The following is a 19920-nucleotide window of genomic DNA, read 5'->3' on the forward strand; positions in this document are numbered from 1 at the left end:
GTCCCTCTCACTACGTTACCATCAGTTCCTCTCACTACGTCACCATCAGTTCCTCTCACTACGTCGCCATCAGTCCCTCTCACTACGTCACCATCAGTCCCTCTCACTACGTCGCCATCAGTCCCTCTCACTACATCACCCATCACCATCAGTCCCTCTCACTACGTCACCACCAGTCCCTTTCACCATGTCACCTTCATTCCCTCTCACTACGTCACCATCAGTTCCTCTCACTACGTCGCCATCAGTCGCTCTCACTACGTCGCCATCAGTCCCTCTCACTACGTCACCATCAGTTCCTCTCACTACGTCACCATCAGTTCCTCTCACTACGTCGCCATCAGTCCCTCTCACTACGTCACCATCAGTCCCTCTCACTACGTCGCCATCAGTCCCTCTCACTACATCACCCATCACCATCAGTCCCTCTCACTACGTCACCACCAGTCCCTTTCACCATGTCACCTTCATTCCCTCTCACTACGTCACCATCAGTTCCTCTCACTACGTCGCCATCAGTTCCTCTCACTACGTCGCCATCAGTCCCTCTCACTACGTCACCATCAGTTCCTCTCACTACGCCGCCATCAGTTCCTCTCACTACGTCACCATCAGTTCCTCTCACTACGTCACCATCAGTTCCTCTCACTACGTCACCATCAGTCCCTTTCACTACGTCACCATCAGTCCCTCTCACTACGTCACCACCAGTCCCTTTCACCATGTCACCTTCATTCCCTCTCACTACGTCACCATCAGTTCCTCTCACTACGTCACCATCAGTCCCTCTCACTACGTCGCCATCAGTCCCTCTCACTACGTCGCCATCAGTCCCTCTCACTATGTCACCATCAGTTCCTCTCACTACGCCGCCATCATTTCCTCTCACTACGTCACCATCAGTTCCTCTCACTACGTCACCATCAGTCCCTCTCACTACGTCACCATCAGTCCCTCTCACTACGTCACCATCAGTCCCTCTCACTACATCACCACTAGGTCCTTTCACCATGTCACCTTCATTCCCTCTCATTACGTCACCATCAGACCTTCACAATACGTCACCATCAGTCCCTCTCACTACGCCGCCATCAGTCCCTCTCACTACGTCGTCATCAGTCCCTCTCACTACGTCACCATCAGTCCCTCTCACTACGCCGCCATCAGTCCCTCTCACTACGTCGCCATAAGTCCCTCTCACTACGTCGCCATCAGTCCCTCTCACTACGTTGCCATCAGTCCCTCTCATTACGTCGCTATCAGTCCCTCTCACTATGTCGCCATCAGTCCCTCTCACTACGTCGCCATGAGTCCCTCTCACTACGTTGCCATCAGTCCCTCTCACTACGTCGCCATCAGTCCCTCTCACTACGTTGCCATCAGTCCCTCTCACTATGTCGCCATCAGTCCCTCTCACTACGTCGCCATCAGTCCCTCTCTCTACGTCACCATCAGTTCCTCTCACTACGTCACCATCAGTCCCTCTCACTACGTCGCCATCAGTCCCTCTCACTACGTCGCCATGAGTCCCTCTCACTACGTCGCCATCAGTCCCTCTCACTACATCACCCATCACCATCAGTCCCTCTCACTACGTCACCACCAGTCCCTTTCACCATGTCACCTTCATTCCCTCTCACTAAGTCACCATCAGTTCCTCTCACTACGTCACCATCAGTTCCTCTCACTACGTCACCATCAGTTCCTCTCACTACGCCGCCATCAGTTCCTCTCACTACGTCACCATCAGTTCCTCTCACTACGTCACCATCAGTCCCTCTCACTACGTCATCATCAGTCCCTTTCACTACGTCACCATCAGTCCCTATCACTACGTCACCACCAGTCCCTTTCACCATGTCACCTTCATTCCCTCTCACTACGTCACCATCAGACCTTCACAATACGTCACCATCAGTCCCTCTCACTACGCCGCCATCAGTCCCTCTCACTATGTCGTCATCAGTCCCTCTCACTACGTCACCATCAGTCCCTCTCACTACGTCACCATCAGTCCCTTTCACTACGTCACCATCAGTCCCTCTCACTACGTCACCACCAGTCCCTTTCACCATGTCACCTTCATTCCCTCTCACTACGTCACCATCAGACCTTCACAATCCGTCACCATCAGTCCCTCTCACTACGTCACCATCAGTCCCTCTCACTACGCCATCAGTCCCTCTCACTACGTCGTCATCAGTCCCTCTTACTACGTCGCCATCAGTCCCTCTCACTACGTCGCCATCAGTCCCTCTCACTACGTCGCCATCAGTCCCTCTCACTATGTTGCCATCAGTCCCTCTCACTACGTCGCCATCAGTCCCTCTCACTAAGTCGCCATCAGTCCCTCTCACTACGTCGCCATCAGTCCCTCTCACTACGTCGCCATTAGTCCCTCTCACTACGTCGCCATCAGTCCCTCTCACTACGTCACCATCACTCCCTCTCACTACGTCGCCATCAGTCCCTCTCACTACGTCACCATCAGTCCCTCTCACTACGTCACCATCAGTCCCTCTCACTACGTCACCATCAGTCCCTCTCACTACGTCGCCATCAGTCCCTCTCACTACGTCGCCATCAGTCCCTCTCACTACGTCACCATCAGTCCCTCTCACTACATCACTATCAGTCCCTCTCACTACATCACCATCAGTCCCTCTCACTACGTCGCCATCAGTCCCTCTCACTACGTCACCATCACTCCCTCTCACCACGTCACCATCACTCCCTCTCACTACGTCGCCATCAGTCCCTCTCACTACGTCGCCATCAGTCTCTCTCACTACGTCACCATCAGTCCCTCTCACTACGTCGCCATCAGTCCCTCTCACTACGTCACCATCAGTCCCTCTCACTACATCAACATCAGTCTCTCTCACTACGTCGCCATCAGTCCCTCTCACTACGTCGCCATCAGTCCCTCTCACTACGTCACCATCAGTTCCTCTCACTACGTCACCATCAGTCCCTCTCACTACGTCGCCATCAGTCCCTCTCACTACGTCGCCATCAGTCCCTCTCAGTACGTCGCCATTAGTTCCTCTCACTACGTCACCATCAGTTCCTCTCACTACGTCACCATCAGTTCCTCTCACTACGCCGCCATCAGTCCCTCTCACTACATCACCATCAGTCCCTCTCACTACGTCGCCATCAGTCCCTCTCACTACATCACCCATCACCATCAGTCCCTCTCACTACGTCGCCATCAGTCCCTCTCACTACGTCACCATCACTCCCTCTCACTACGTCACCATCAGTTCCTCTCACTAAGTCGCCATCAGTTCCTCTCACTACGTCGCCATCAGTCCCTCTCACTACGTCACCATCACTCCCTCTCACTACGTCACCATCAGTTCCTCTCACTACGTCGCCATCAGTCCCTCTCACTACGTCACTATCACTCCCTCTCACTACGTCACCATCAGTTCCTCTCACTACGTCGCCATCAGTCCCTCTCACTACGTCACCATCAGTCCCTCTCACTACGTCGCCATCAGTCCCTCTCACTACATCACCCATCACCATCAGTCCCTCTCACTACGTCACCATCAGTCCCTTTCACTACGTCACCATCAGTCCCTCTCACTACGTCACCACCAGTCCCTTTCACCATGTCACCTTCATTCCCTCTCACTACGTCACCATCAGTTCCTCTCACTACGTCACCATCAGTTCCTCTTACTACGTCGCCATCAGTCCCTCTCACTAAGTCACCATCAGTCCCTCTCACTACGTCACCCATCACCATCAGTCCCTCTCACTACGTCACCACCAGTCCCTTTCACCATGTCACCTTCATTCCCTCTCACTACGTCACCATCAGTTCCTCTCACTACGTCACCATCAGTCCCTCTCACTACGTCGCCATCAGTCCCTCTCACTATGTCACCATCAGTTCCTCTCACTACGCCGCCATCAGTTCCTCTCACTACGTCACCATCAGTTCCTCTCACTACATCACCATCAGTCCCTCTCACTACGTCACCATCAGTTCCTCTCACTACGTCGCCATCAGTCCCTCTCACTACGTCGCCATCAGTCCCTCTCACTACGTCGCCATCAGTCCATCTCACTACGTCGCCATCAGTCCCTCTCACTACGTCGCCATCAGTCCCTCTCACGACGTCGCCATCAGTCCCTCTCACTACGTCGCGATCAGTCCCTCTCACTACGTCGCCATCAGTCGCTCTCACTACGTCGCCATCAGTCCCTCTCACTACGTCGCCATCAGTCCCTCTCACTACGTCACCATCAGTTCCTCTCACTACGTCACCATCAGTTCCTCTCACTACGTCGCCATCAGTCCCTCTCACTACGTCACCATCAGTCCCTCTCACTACGTCGCCATCACCATCAGTCCCTCTCACTACGTCACCACCAGTCCCTTTCACCATGTCACCTTCATTCCCTCTCACTACGTCACCATCAGTTCCTCTCACTACGTCGCCATCAGTCGCTCTCACTACGTCGCCATCAGTCCCTCTCACTACGTCGCCATCAGTCCCTCTCACTACGTCACCATCAGTTCCTCTCACTACGTCACCATCAGTTCCTCTCACTATGTCGCCATCAGTTCCTCTCACTACGTCGCCATCAGTCCCTCTCACTACGTCACCATCAGTTCCTCTCACTACGCCGCCATCAGTTCCTCTCACTACGTCACCATCAGTTCCTCTCACTACGTCACCATCAGTCCCTCTCACTACGTCACCATCAGTCCCTTTCACTACGTCACCATCAGTCCCTCTCACTACGTCACCACCAGTCGCTTTCACCATGTCACCTTCATTCCCTCTCACTACGTCACCATCAGACCTTCACAATACGTCACCATCAGTCCCTCTCACTACGTCACCATCAGACCTTCACAATACGTCACCATCAGTCCCTCTCACTACGTCGCCATCAGTCCCTCTCACTACATCACCCATCACCATCAGTCCCTCTCACTACGTCACCACTAGTCCCTTTCACCATGTCACCTTCATTCCCTCTCACTATGTCACCATCAGTTCCTCTCACTACGTCACCATCAGTTCCTCTCACTACGTCGCCATCAGTCCCTCTCACTATGTCACCATCAATTCCTCTCACTACGCCGCCATCAGTCCTTCTCACTACGTCGCCATCAGTCCCTCTCACTACGTCGCCATCAGTCCCTCTCACTACGTCGCCAACAGTCCCTCTCACTACGTCGCCATCAGTCCCTCTCACTACGTCGCCATCAGTCCCTCTCACTACGTCGTGATCAGTCCCTCTCACTACGTCGCCATCAGTCGCTCTCACTACGTCGCCATCAGTCCCTCTCACTACGTCGCCATCAGTCCCTCTCACTACGTTACCATCAGTTCCTCTCACTACGTCACCATCAGTTCCTCTCACTACGTCGCCATCAGTCCCTCTCACTACGTCACCATCAGTCCCTCTCACTACGTCGCCATCAGTCCCTCTCACTACATCACCCATCACCATCAGTCCCTCTCACTACGTCACCACCAGTCCCTTTCACCATGTCACCTTCATTCCCTCTCACTACGTCACCATCAGTTCCTCTCACTACGTCGCCATCAGTCGCTCTCACTACGTCGCCATCAGTCCCTCTCACTACGTCACCATCAGTTCCTCTCACTACGTCACCATCAGTTCCTCTCACTACGTCGCCATCAGTCCCTCTCACTACGTCACCATCAGTCCCTCTCACTACGTCGCCATCAGTCCCTCTCACTACATCACCCATCACCATCAGTCCCTCTCACTACGTCACCACCAGTCCCTTTCACCATGTCACCTTCATTCCCTCTCACTACGTCACCATCAGTTCCTCTCACTACGTCGCCATCAGTTCCTCTCACTACGTCGCCATCAGTCCCTCTCACTACGTCACCATCAGTTCCTCTCACTACGCCGCCATCAGTTCCTCTCACTACGTCACCATCAGTTCCTCTCACTACGTCACCATCAGTTCCTCTCACTACGTCACCATCAGTCCCTTTCACTACGTCACCATCAGTCCCTCTCACTACGTCACCACCAGTCCCTTTCACCATGTCACCTTCATTCCCTCTCACTACGTCACCATCAGACCTTCACAATACGTCACCATCAGTCCCTCTCACTACGTCACCATCAGACCTTCACAATACGTCACCATCAGTCCCTCTCACTACGTCGCCATCAGTCCCTCTCACTACATCACCCATCACCATCAGTCCCTCTCACTACGTCACCACTAGTCCCTTTCACCATATCACCTTCATTCCCTCTCACTACGTCACCATCAGTTCCTCTCACTACGTCACCATCAGTTCCTCTCACTACGTCGCCATCAGTCCCTCTCACTATGTCACCATCAATTCCTCTCACTACGCCGCCATCAGTCCTTCTCACTACGTCGCCATCAGTCCCTCTCACTACGTCGCCATCAGTCCCTCTCACTACGTCGCCATCAGTCCCTCTCACTACGTCGCCATCAGTCCCTCTCACTACGTCGCCATCAGTCCCTCTCACTACGTCGCCATCAGTCCCTCTCACTACGTCGCGATCAGTCCCTCTCACTACGTCGCCATCAGTCGCTCTCACTACGTCGCCATCAGTCCCTCTCACTACGTCGCCATCAGTCCCTCTCACTACGTCGCCATCAGTCCCTCTCACTACGTCACCATCAGTTCCTCTCACTACGTCGCCATCAGTCCCTCTCACTACGTCACCATCAGTCCCTCTCACTACGTCGCCATCAGTCTCTCTCACTACATCACCCATCACCGTCAGTCCCTCTCACTACGTCACCATCAGTTCCTCTCACTACGTCGCCATCAGTTCCTCTCACTACGTCGCCATCAGTCCCTCTCACTACGTCACCATCAGTTCCTCTCACTACTCCGCCATCAGTTCCTCTCACTACGTCACCATCAGTTCCTCTCACTACGTCACCATCAGTCCCTCTCACTACGTCACCATCAGTCCCTTTCACTACGTCACCATCAGTCCCTCTCACTACGTCACCATCAGTCCCTTTCACCATGTCACCTTTATTCCCTCTCACTACGTCACCATCAGACCTTCACAATACTTCACCATCAGTCCCTCTCACTACGTCACCATCAGACCTTCACAATATGTCACCATCAGTCCCTCTCACTACGTCGCGATCAGTCCCTCTCACTACGTCGCCATCAGTCGCTCTCACTACGTCGCCATCAGTCCCTCTCACTACGTCGCCATCAGTCCCTCTCACTACGTCACCATCAGTTCCTCTCACTACGTCACCATCAGTTCCTCTCACTACGTCGCCATCAGTCCCTCTCACTACGTCACCATCAGTCCCTCTCACTACGTCGCCATCATTCCCTCTCACTACATCACCCATCACCATCAGTCCCTCTCACTACGTCACCACCAGTCCCTTTCACCATGTCACCTTCATTCCCTCTCACTACGTCACCATCAGTTCCTCTCACTACGTCGCCATCAGTCGCTCTCACTACGTCGCCATCAGTCCCTCTCACTACGTCGCCATCAGTCCCTCTCACTACGTCACCATCAGTTCCTCTCACTACGTCACCATCAGTTCCTCTCACTACGTCGCCATCAGTCCCTCTCACTATGTCACCATCAGTCCCTCTCACTACGTCGCCATCAGTCCCTCTCACTACATCACCCATCACCATCAGTCCCTCTCACTACGTCACCACCAGTCCCTTTCACCATGTCACCTTCATTCCCTCTCACTACGTCACCATCAGTTCCTCTCACTACGTCGCCATCAGTTCCTCTCACTACGTCGCCATCAGTCCCTCTCACTACGTCACCATCAGTTCCTCTCACTACGCCGCCATCAGTTCCTCTCACTACGTCACCATCAGTTCCTCTCACTACGTCACCATCAGTCCCTCTCACTACGTCACCATCAGTCCCTTTCACTACGTCACCATCAGTCCCTCTCACTACGTCACTACCAGTCCCTTTCACCATGTCACCTTCATTCCCTCTCACTACGTCACCATCAGACCTTCACAATACGTCACCATCAGTCCCTCTCACTACGTCACCATCAGACCTTCACAATACGTCACCATCAGTCCCTCTCACTACGTCGCCATCAGTCCCTCTCACTACAGCACCCATCACCATCAGTCCCTCTCACTACGTCACCACTAGTCCCTTTCACCATGTCACCTTCATTCCCTCTCACTACGTCACCATCAGTTCCTCTCACTACGTCACCATCAGTTCCTCTCACTACGTCGCCATCAGTCCCTCTCACTATGTCACCATCAATTCCTCTCACTACGCCGCCATCAGTCCTTCTCACTACGTCGCCATCAGTCCCTCTCACTACGTCGCCATCAGTCCCTCTCACTACGTCGCCATCAGTCCCTCTCACTACGTCGCCATCAGTCCCTCTCACTACGTCGCCATCAGTCCCTCTCACTACGTCGCCATCAGTCGCTCTCACTACGTCGCCATCAGTCCCTCTCACTACGTCGCCATCAGTCCCTCTCACTACGTCACCATCAGTTCCTCTCACTACGTCACCATCAGTTCCTCTCACTACGTCGCCATCAGTCCCTCTCACTACGTCACCATCAGTCCCTCTCACTACGTCGCCATCAGTCCCTCTCACTACATCACCCATCACCATCAGTCCCTCTCACTACGTCACCACCAGTCCCTTTCACCATGTCACCTTCATTCCCTCTCACTTCGTCACCATCAGTTCCTCTCACTACGTCGCCATCAGTTCCTCTCACTACGTCGCCATCAGTCCCTCTCACTACGTCACCATCAGTTCCTCTCACTACTCCGCCATCAGTTCCTCTCACTACGTCACCATCAGTTCCTCTCACTACGTCACCATCAGTCCCTCTCACTACGTCACCATCAGTCCCTTTCACTACGTCACCATCAGTCCCTCTCACTACGTCACCATCAGTCCCTTTCACCATGTCACCTTCATTCCCTCTCACTACGTCACCATCAGACCTTCACAATACTTCACCATCAGTCCCTCTCACTACGTCACCATCAGACCTTCACAATACGTCACCATCAGTCCCTCTCACTACGTCGCCATCAGTCCCTCTCACTACAGCACCCATCACCATCAGTCCCTCTCACTACGTCACCACTAGTCCCTTTCACCATGTCACCTTCATTCCCTCTCACTACGTCACCATCAGTTCCTCTCACTACGTCGCCATCAGTTCCTCTCACTACGTCGCCATCAGTCCCTCTCACTATGTCACCATCAATTCCTCTCACTACGCCGCCATCAGTCCTTCTCACTACGTCGCCATCAGTCCCTCTCACTACGTCGCCATCAGTCCCTCTCACTACGTCGCCATCAGTCCCTCTCACTACGTCGCCATCAGTCCCTCTCACTACGTCGCCATCAGTCCCTCTTACTACGTCGCGATCAGTCCCTCTCACTACGTCGCCATCAGTCGCTCTCACTACGTCGCCATCAGTCCCTCTCACTACGTCGCCATCAGTCCCTCTCACTACGTCACCATCAGTTCCTCTCACTACGTCACCATCAGTTCCTCTCACTACGTCGCCATCAGTCCCTCTCACTACGTCACCATCAGTCCCTCTCACTACGTCGCCATCAGTCCCTCTCACTACATCACCCATCACCATCAGTCCCTCTCACTACGTCACCACCAGTCCCTTTCACCATGTCACTTTCATTCCCTCTCACTTCGTCACCATCAGTTCCTCTCACTACGTCGCCATCAGTTCCTCTCACTACGTCGCCATCAGTCCCTCTCACTACGTCACCATCAGTTCCTCTCACTACTCCGCCATCAGTTCCTCTCACTACGTCACCATCAGTTCCTCTCACTACGTCACCATCAGTCCCTCTCACTACGTCACCATCAGTCCCTTTCACTACGTCACCATCAGTCCCTCTCACTACGTCACCATCAGTCCCTTTCACCATGTCACCTTCATTCCCTCTCACTACATCACCATCAGACCTTCACAATACTTCACCATCAGTCCGTCTCACTACGTCACCATCAGACCTTCACAATATGTCACCATCAGTCCCTCTCACTACGTCGCCATCAGTCCCTCTCACTACATCACCCATTACCATCAGTCCCTCTCACTACGTCACCACCAGTCCCTTTCACCATGTCACCTTCATTCCCTCTCACTACGTCACCATCAGTTCCTCTCACTACGTCACCATCAGTTCCTCTCACTACGTCGCCATCAGTCCCTCTCACTACGTCACCATCAATTCCTCTCACTACGCCGCCATCAGTCCCTCTCACTATGTCGCCATCAGTCCCTCTCACTACGTCACCATCAGTCCCTCTCACTACATCACCATCAGTCCCTTTCACTACGTCACCATTAGTCCCTCTCACTACGTCACCACCAGTCCCTTTCACCATGTCACCTTCATTCCCTCTCAGTACGTCACCATCAGACCTTCACAATACGTCACCATCAGTCCCTCTCACTACGTCACCATCAGTTCCTCTCACTACGTCACCATCAGTTCCTCTCACTACGTCGCCATCAGTCCCTCTCACTACGTCACCATCAGTCCCTCTCACTACGTCGCCATCAGTCCCTCTCACTACATCACCCATCACCATCAGTCCCTCTCACTACGTCACCACCAGTCCCTTTCACCATGTCACCTTCATTCCCTCTCACTTCGTCACCATCAGTTCCTCTCACTACGTCGCCATCAGTTCCTCTCACTACGTCGCCATCAGTCCCTCTCACTACGTCACCATCAGTTCCTCTCACTACTCCGCCATCAGTTCCTCTCACTACGTCACCATCAGTTCCTCTCACTACGTCACCATCAGTCCCTCTCACTACGTCACCATCAGTCCCTTTCACTACGTCACCATCAGTCCCTCTCACTACGTCACCATCAGTCCCTTTCACCATGTCACCTTCATTCCCTCTCACTACGTCACCATCAGACCTTCACAATACTTCACCATCAGTCCCTCTCACTACGTCACCATCAGACCTTCACAATACGTCACCATCAGTCCCTCTCACTACGTCGCCATCAGTCCCTCTCACTACAGCACCCATCACCATCAGTCCCTCTCACTACGTCACCACTAGTCCCTTTCACCATGTCACCTTCATTCCCTCTCACTACGTCACCATCAGTTCCTCTCACTACGTCACCATCAGTTCCTCTTACTACGTCGCCATCAGTCCCTCTCACTATGTCACCATCAATTCCTCTCACTACGCCGCCATCAGTCCTTCTCACTACGTCGCCATCAGTCCCTCTCACTACGTCGCCATCAGTCCCTCTCACTACGTCGCCATCAGTCCCTCTCACTACGTCGCCATCAGTCCCTCTCACTACGTCGCCATCAGTCCCTCTCACTACGTCGCGATCAGTCCCTCTCACTACGTCGCCATCAGTCGCTCTCACTACGTCGCCATCAGTCCCTCTCACTACGTCGCCATCAGTCCCTCTCACTACGTCACCATCAGTTCCTCTCACTACGTTACCATCAGTTCCTCTCACTACGTCGCCATCAGTCCCTCTCACTACGTCACCATCAGTCCCTCTCACTACGTCGCCATCAGTCCCTCTCACTACATCACCCATCACCATCAGTCCCTCTCACTACGTCACCACCAGTCCCTTTCACCATGTCACTTTCATTCCCTCTCACTTCGTCACCATCAGTCCCTCTCACTACGTCGCCATCAGTCCCTCTCACTACATCACCCATTACCATCAGTCCCTCTCACTACGTCACCACCAGTCCCTTTCACCATGTCACCTTCATTCCCTCTCACTACATCACCATCAGTTCCTCTCACTACGTCACCATCAGTTCCTCTCACTACGTCGCCATCAGTCCCTCTCACTACGTCACCATCAATTCCTCTCACTACGCCGCCATCAGTCCCTCTCACTATGTCGCCATCAGTCCCTCTCACTACGTCACCATCAGTCCCTCTCACTACATCACCATCAGTCCCTTTCACTACGTCACCATTAGTCCCTCTCACTACGTCACCACCAGTCCCTTTCACCATGTCACCTTCATTCCCTCTCAGTACGTCACCATCAGACCTTCACAATACGTCACCATCAGTCCCTCTCACTACGTCACCATCAGACCTTCACAATACGTCACCATCAGTCCCTCTCACTACGCCGCCATCAGTCCCTCTACTATGTCGCCATCAGTCTCTCTCACTACGTCACCATCAGTCCTTCTCACTACTCCGCCATCAGTCCCTCTCACTACGTCGTCATCAGTCCCTCTCACTACGTCGCCATCAGTCCCTCTCACTACGTCGCCATCAGTCCCTCTCACTACGTCGCCATCAGTCCCTCTCACTACGTCGTCATCAGTCCCTCTCACTACGTCGCCATCAGTCCCTCTCACTACATCACCATCAGTCCCTCTCACTATGTCACCATCAGTCCCTCTCACTACGTCACCATCAGTCCCTCTCACTACGTTGCTCAGCACTGCTGTATAAATTCTCCTTTACTCTATTACTTAACTGTGCTGCTCCAGCTCTGCATTATGTAGTCTCCTCTGTTCCAGCTCTGCTGCATCTGTTCTCCTCTGTTCCAGTTCTGCTACATCAGATTTGCTCCACTACTGCAGGTCATTGCATCTTTGACATCCGCCCTGTGCCACTCTCCGAGCTACTGGTTCAGCACCATCTGTCCGTGCTGCTTAATTTCTACTAATCCACCTAACCAGGAAGGTGAGACATAATTGTGGGGTCTTAAATAATTTTGAGGTCTGAGCTTTGGTCTAAATTAGTTTTCGGTTCGGTCCTAGGGTCTGATTTAATCTGGGCTTTTGGTCTGATGTTTAATGCCAGCCATGCTTATGTCATACATTTTATGCTCTGCTCATCACCACATTGTGGGAATTGGACTTTTCCAAAAGTTTTTCTATGCAGATACATTAAAAACTCCTAGCTGCCAGTAGGGGGATGAGCGCTGTACACCTACTAATCAGGTTAATTGGAGTCTACAGCAGCTGCATGCAGATCGCCCCCTAGTGGTGGCAACAGGAACTATGATTTTTACTAGACTATTGTGGGACAGAGGAGCTGAGCACAATAATAAGGAAACAGAGCCTTATAAAGTATATTTAAAAAAAACTAGATGCTCTTATACTGTCTGTTAAAAGGCTAGGTGACTTAAGTACCTTTTAAATAACTTTAGGTGTCATTATTCTTTTACGTGTTGAACATTTAGGGCAGTCCTTACCCACCGAGCCTGTCATACTGTTGACATTTGCCACACAGGATAATAACGATAACTTATAAGAAGCTTTTTCTCACTGTGCCGTCATATGTGATTGAGCTTTCATCTCTGCAGACGAGACATAGGTAGACAAATTGCTTCAGACGGTGACGAGGCTCACGCTGTATTGTATTATTCAATGGGCATCTCACAGTGTAATATATTTGTGTTTCTGGTGATATGTTCACTGGGAGTGGAAAATTATAATGGCACTTGTGTAACAATCTGAAGATAAAACACCCCCCAAACTTCCACATGTACAGCGATTTACAATAAGGACAAAAACTTTTTTAAGCTGATGAAAATGTAGGTCTTAAAATGTGTCATTTGCTGATTTTGATGTAGATAATTAGCAGGAGACGGGAAAGTCACTTGCTAATTATCAATGATATTTACCAACTTGCCTGTTTTTTTTTTCATTTACCAGAAAGTAACACCATGTTAATATTTCACAGCATCAAGTAAGACAGTGGTCTGTAAATTGTGGACCTCCAACTGTTGTGAGACTACAACTCCCAGCAAGCCTGGTCTGTGATGGTGAATAGAAAGCCAGAGTTTTTAGGTCATTGTTGCTCTGGATCTCTGCTTGTGGGTTTGTCCAGGTCCAGACTTCATTCTGCTTTACTAGTTAGAACTGTATGGTCTCTCCCAAGAGCTGCTTGGACAATTCGACGTAGGGGTCAAGAAAATGTTACACACTAAAAATATATTCTTGAAGTCATTCGACAGCAAAGCTTAAAAAATCCTAGGCATAGGAGTATAGGTTGCAGTCTCATCTGGATCCTAAAGACTGAGGGAGTCCAAATGTCCCCCTTGACCTATATGAGGAGACCAGCACTTAATATGTCACTTGATAGTTGGCATGTTGCTGTAAGGACGTGGACAAAAAGAGAAATTCCTGAAGTGTGAGGTCTAGTGGAGTGTCTGAAAGCAAATGCTGCTGACGCGCCCCCTGGGCCATGTTGTTAGGGATACCCGGAGCCGGATCAGATGGGGGTTGTAGTCTCCGAGTGGCTGTGACCCGGTCCGTGCCCAGGGTGTCAAACTCAGTGTGTGGCAGTCCTACAGATGTTATTAGAGTTCTTTGTGTCGACTACGCCACCCGTTGATTTGCGGTCAAAAGGCCGCCGCTGCAGCAGGGTCCGCTGAGGCTGTTGGTATGTGTGCAGCTTTGGTAGTATAACCCCCAACGGGAGGGGTATAGCCTCAGGGGGTCAGATGTAGAGGATGGTGGTTGTGAAGGTGCAGGATGAATCAGCAAGAAGACTCAGAGTCGGGCTGTGCAGTTCAGGGGTTTTTACTTACGGGTGTTCTTATGGTCACTCTGGCCTGAAGCGACCACCCGAGCCGTGCTGCGTCCACCAGGTCCTGGACTCGGCTAACCCCCAGGCAGTTCTGGAGCGTGGTCCTGAGCTCCTGTCTGACTTTCCCTCTCTTCTGGCCGTTCTCACCAGGGATCCACCTATGTCCGGCTCCCTCGGGTCTCTTGGTGGGTACACCTCCTCTGGGTTCCCTGACCCTATACTTGGTCTGCCTTCCTGGTGGATTTGGTGAGGGTCGTGGCAGATCCTGCCCACGACCTCCGGTCTCTGGCTAAGGTGTGCTTTTCTCTCTGCCAGCTTGGGATCCGGTACCCTAGGTGCCAACTCTTCACCCTCTGATCTAATTTTGGGTTCTTGGAGTTCCTGCTTGTTTTCTCTGGGTCCTTCTGACTCCTCTCTCTCTCTTGGCCTTGGAGCTGCTCTTCTCCTCTGCTCTCTTCCTCTGACTCTGCACAAAGACTTCTCTACAAAAGACCCTGTCCTAAGATGGTGCCCACCTTATATACTCCCTCTATGTGTGAGCTCAGGTGACCAGCACCCAATGAGCTCCTAGCTTTACCCAGGCTGCTCCCCCTATCTGCCCCTACACTACTGGGATGTTCCACCCCCCTCCCACTCCAGCCAGGAACAGACACTGTCGTACCTGCACATTTCTCTAGTGGGAGTACCATCGGTCTGTTCCTCGGAAATGGGATGTGTGTAGTGCATGCAGCTAACTGAGCTCAGTTCCACACTCCATCCTTACCCGGGAGTGGAATATCACACCTCTGGGTTGAGGTGCAATACCCCTGTAGCAGCCGAATCCTCAGGGTGCTACATTCCCCCCTGGTAAATCACAGCACGTCCTCGGGCTGTAAGATATAAACATCCACAAACATACATTTTTTTTCATAAAACATAAACATATAAAACATATAAAACATCATCAGCAGCAATAAACTTTTCATATAAACATTCTTGTTTCTGGTTCCTCCGGTCACGGTGCAACTTGTGACCGGGTAAAGTGCAACAGTTTCTTTAAGAAAATGGTTTTCCTATAAAACCAGTAGGGGGCGCTTTAGGAAGCGCATCTATATACAAAAGGGAAGGTGGCCGCTCTCAGTCCTCGGCCAGGTTTTAGGAACTAGGGACACACGGGCATCAGTTCACACTTTGTCCCAACGGGGAACATATTTTAAATAAGTAACAGTTCTTGGTACCCCGACGGGCAACTTTATACAGTCTCTCTCTACCGTACTTCAACGACGGCGTCCTCCTGCTCCTTTTTTAGATTCTTCAGACCCGTCCGGGTCCTCTTGCTCCTCCTCACACCGCAGCTCCTCCTCCGTCAGGCGATGCACATGGAGGGCGTAGGGTCCTTTGGCACACTTGTGCCGGGTGAAGGTGACCTCGTCCCCTACATACAGGTCACGACCTCTGTGTCCCTCCGGCAGATGGCTTTCTACGTCTCTGCGGGTTACAAAGACGTCGCCGGGGGTCTGATGGTCTCTAATAAAGCCCCATCCGTGCTGCATATTGAATTTTATCACAGTCCCGGTGGCACGGGGACCATGAGCTGCACGGGGTTTCCTCCTGGTCCGGCTCTTCTGCTCCGCGCTCCTTATCTGCATTTGCTGTTCCCGGACCCGCCTCTCTCTCCGCTCCCTCTCGAAGACCTCGAGCTGCTGCCGGCAGCACTCTGCACGCTCCGCTGCGGCCGCCCGAGTCTCCTGAGTGAACCCCATGAAGTCTTCTCCGGTGGGGTCCCACTCGAACTGGATCTCCTCCAGTGGGGGCGAGGTCCTCCTTGCGGGCTTCGGAGCCGGAATCAGGGGCTCGCACATGGGCCTTGCTCTCTGGAGTTCCAGCTGAATATACTCCTGAGGCCATACAAAGGGCTGCCCATCCGGGCACGTGTGCTGGGCGAACAGGTCTTCACCCAGGTGCGGCACTCTAGATGTTGAGGGTGCGTTGATGGTAGCTGCGCCCGGGTCGACCAGGCCTTGCGACCAGGCTTGGGGCACCCTAAAGGCAAAGGGCACCGTAAGAACGGCGGCGCCCTGGGTTACTCGGCCCTGCGACCAGGCCGGTGGCTCCGCGGAGGCAGGGGGCGCTGTTGGTATTGCGGCGCCCGGAGGTACTAGGCCTTGCGACCAGGCCGATGGTACTTCCTGTTTGGTCGCGCTCAGGGTCGAGGCGTGTGACGTCACAGGGGTCGCGGCCGCGGTTTCCGGTTGAGGCCTAGTCGGCGGCGGTGATGATGCAGCGACGGGCACGGCAGGGGGAACTTCGGGCTCTGCGACGGGGAGCTGGGGCAGGCACGCGGTTTCCCGGCTCGGGGTAGAGACGTCCCCTTTACCTGCCTCCGTCCGTTCAGCTCCCTTCTCGGCGCCGTCTCCTGCCTTCATTCCTCCTGTGCCATCCTCAGAGGCGGTCTGTCTCCTCGTCTCGGGCGGCGTGCTCCGCTGACGGGTTCCGGTCTGCTGGGCCATCTCTCGGCTCCACTCCGCCAACGTCTCTCGCTGCACCCGGGCCATCCTCCGTGCGAGGCCCTCCAGCGCGGTCTGTGCACACTCCCGGTCTCGGGGGAGCTGTGCTAGGATCTCCAGCAGGCCTTCTGGAGTGGCGACCTGCAACAGGCTCCTGACCACTGGGTCGGTGCTGCCTGACTCTCCCTCCATCTCCGGGTACGCTCTCTCTGGACTCTCCTCCAGACGTCTTGTCTCCGGGTGCGCTCTCTCCAGACTCCTCCAGGCTGCACCCATCTTCGTTCTCTTGTTCTGTCTCCGCCCACATTGAGGGTGGTCCCGGGGCAACTTCAGTTCCAGGGGCAGTTCTCTCACGCTGATGGACACTTCCAGCATCACAGTCTCTGTTGGTGGGCGCGGTTTCCGCTTTTGGCGCCATTCTTCGACCTGGCCCACGATGGGAGGTGGCCTTTTGCCACCCTCTGGCACGCCCATAATGGCGTCCGCTCCCCCAAGGCGGGAAATCTTCGGAAATGGCGGGAAAAAGCTGCAAATGGCGGACAACCGGCGGGAAACGACCTGTGATGGGGTCCGTTGGCGGGGACCCTCCGGAACCGGCAGGAGACTTCTTTTTGAGGTAACGGTGAACTTTTCTTCAGGCACGCAGTACCCGGTTGTTGCGGGCACGTTATCCTGCCGACTACGCCAAAGTTGACGCGCCCCCTGGGCCATGTTGTTAGGGATACCCGGAGCCGGATCAGATGGGGGTTGTAGTCTCCGAGTGGCTGTGACCCGGTCCGTGCCCAGGGTGTCAAACTCAGTGTGTGGCAGTCCTACAGATGTTATTAGAGTTCTTTGTGTCGACTACGCCACCCGTTGATTTGCGGTCAAAAGGCCGCCGCTGCAGCAGGGTCCGCTGAGGCTGTTGGTATGTGTGCAGCTTTGGTAGTATAACCCCCAACGGGAGGGGTATAGCCTCAGGGGGTCAGATGTAGAGGATGGTGGTTGTGAAGGTGCAGGATGAATCAGCAAGAAGACTCAGAGTCGGGCTGTGCAGTTCAGGGGTTTTTACTTACGGGTGTTCTTATGGTCACTCTGGCCTGAAGCGACCACCCGAGCCGTGCTGTGTCCACCAGGTCCTGGACTCGGCTAACCCCCAGGCAGTTCTGGAGCGTGGTCCTGAGCTCCTGTCTGACTTTCCCTCTCTTCTGGCCGTTCTCACCAGGGATCCACCTATGTCCGGCTCCCTCGGGTCTCTTGGTGGGTACACCTCCTCTGGGTTCCCTGACCCTATACTTGGTCTGCCTTCCTGGTGGATTTGGTGAGGGTCGTGGCAGATCCTGCCCACGACCTCCGGTCTCTGGCTAAGGTGTGCTTTTCTCTCTGCCAGCTTGGGATCCGGTACCCTAGGTGCCAACTCTTCACCCTCTGATCTAATTTTGGGTTCTTGGAGTTCCTGCTTGTTTTCTCTGGGTCCTTCTGACTCCTCTCTCTCTCTTGGCCTTGGAGCTGCTCTTCTCCTCTGCTCTCTTCCTCTGACTCTGCACAAAGACTTCTCTACAAAAGACCCTGTCCTAAGATGGTGCCCACCTTATATACTCCCTCTATGTGTGAGCTCAGGTGACCAGCACCCAATGAGCTCCTAGCTTTACCCAGGCTGCTCCCCCTATCTGCCCCTACACTACTGGGATGTTCCACCCCCCTCCCACTCCAGCCAGGAACAGACACTGTCGTACCTGCACATTTCTCTAGTGGGAGTACCATCGGTCTGTTCCTCGGAAATGGGATGTGTGTAGTGCATGCAGCTAACTGAGCTCAGTTCCACACTCCATCCTTACCCGGGAGTGGAATATCACACCTCTGGGTTGAGGTGCAATACCCCTGTAGCAGCCGAATCCTCAGGGTGCTACACTGCCATCTCCAGATAAAATATTGAAGGGCAAGAGCCGCATCAGCAGGAACTTTAAGACGACATACATGGTTCCTGGGGGGAAGAGTTTGAAAGATACGCTAAACCAGCTGGTAGCTGTGCTGCAGTTAATAATGATAAAAGGCTCAGGAGGGCGAAGAAGAGGAGGAGTCGACGCCTGGACCTGTAGCAGGACAGATGTGTAAGGCCACGGAATTGGCTTAAAGCTGCCATTACGAGAGACCAGATTTGAGTGAAGGAACCGAGAGACAAGATCCGAGTGAATTAACCGAGAGACCAGATCCGAGTGAATTAACCCGAGAGACCAGATCCAAGTGAATTAACCGAGAGACCAGATCCGAGTGAATTAACCCGAGAGACCAGATCCAAGTGAATTAACCGAGAGACCAGATCCGAGTAAAGGAATCGAGAGACCAGATCCGAGTGAAGGAATCGAGAGACCAGATCCGAGTAAAGGAACCGAGAGACCAGATCCGAGTGAAGGAATCGAGAGACCAGATCCGAGTGAAGGAACCAAGAGACCATATCCGAGTGAAGGAACCAAGAGACCAGATCCGATTGAAGGAACCGAGAGACCAGATCCAAGTGAATTAACCGAGAGACCAGATCCGAGTAAAGGAACCGAGAGACCAGATCTGAGTGAAGGAATCGAGAGACCAGATCCGAGTGAAGGAACCAAGAGACCATATCCGAGTGAAGGAACCAAGAGACCAGATCCGAGTGAAGCAACCGAGAGATCAGATCCGAGTGAAGGAACCAAGAGATCAGATGCGAGTGAATTAATGAAGAAAGCAGATCCAAATGAAGGAACATAGAGACCAGATTCGAGTGAAGGAACCGTGAGACCAGATCCGAGTAAAGGAACCAAGAGACCAGATCCGAGTGAAGGAACCAAGAGACCAGATCCGAGTGAAGGAACCAAGAGACCAGATC

This window comes from Phyllobates terribilis, unplaced genomic scaffold, assembly GCF_046119375.1.
Source record: "Phyllobates terribilis strain yellow unplaced genomic scaffold, ASM4611937v1 Scaffold_2__4_contigs__length_985480577, whole genome shotgun sequence".
Classification (NCBI taxonomy): Eukaryota; Metazoa; Chordata; class Amphibia; order Anura; family Dendrobatidae; genus Phyllobates; species Phyllobates terribilis.